The following is a 309-nucleotide window of genomic DNA, read 5'->3' as shown; positions in this document are numbered from 1 at the left end:
TTGGCTGAAAAAGATTCAGGTGGCAAAACGCTGGTGTGACGTCGAGCTGCGCTGGAAATTGAGAAGCGTGCAGCATCGGATCGAATAAGCTGTTGAAGCTAAGTTTTCCTTTAGGACGGAGCGGAAACTGCAGCTTTTCTCAGTATTCTCATGGCCTTACCAGGCATAACGTGCGATCGCATTTGCTTGCCGCCTGACAGGGCAAATATGAATTGGTGGACCTTGTTCAAAAGTTGCGTACATTTATTGCCGGTATGGCAGCCGATCCTCTTTCGAGGCGGTCGCAGGACCGTTTTTATGAAGGACCTC

The sequence above is a fragment of the Plasmopara halstedii genome (genome assembly GCF_900000015.1).
Source record: "Plasmopara halstedii genome assembly, contig: Scaffold_816, whole genome shotgun sequence".
In the NCBI taxonomy this organism is placed as follows: domain Eukaryota; phylum Oomycota; class Peronosporomycetes; order Peronosporales; family Peronosporaceae; genus Plasmopara; species Plasmopara halstedii.
The sequence above is the reverse complement of the archived record's forward strand: the minus strand, read 5'-3'. Positions refer to the sequence as shown.